The sequence below is a fragment of the Buceros rhinoceros genome, unplaced genomic scaffold (assembly GCF_000710305.1).
Source record: "Buceros rhinoceros silvestris isolate BGI_N320 unplaced genomic scaffold, ASM71030v1 scaffold28724, whole genome shotgun sequence".
Lineage (NCBI taxonomy): Eukaryota > Metazoa > Chordata > Aves > Bucerotiformes > Bucerotidae > Buceros > Buceros rhinoceros.
Window position 1 is genome coordinate 1 of NW_010410421.1, and position 254 is coordinate 254.

Here is a 254-nt window from a genome sequence, read left to right on the forward strand (position 1 = left end):
AGGGGCTGGTTTTGGCCCTGATGAGGAGTTGTTTGGGGTTTTCCCACAGGAGCTCGCGGTGGTGGTGGGCACAGGCAGGCACTCCGCCAGGTCCCTGCCAGACCCCTGGGATGCGCTTTGATTTCTCTGTGCCGTCACGGTGCAGAGAGGCCATGGTGGCTGTCACGAGGCCATCGCGTAGCCCTCCACATCCGTCTGCTGGCGGTGGGGAAGAAAGAGGGGACAAAGGCAAAGGGTTACCGAGGGACCGCTGT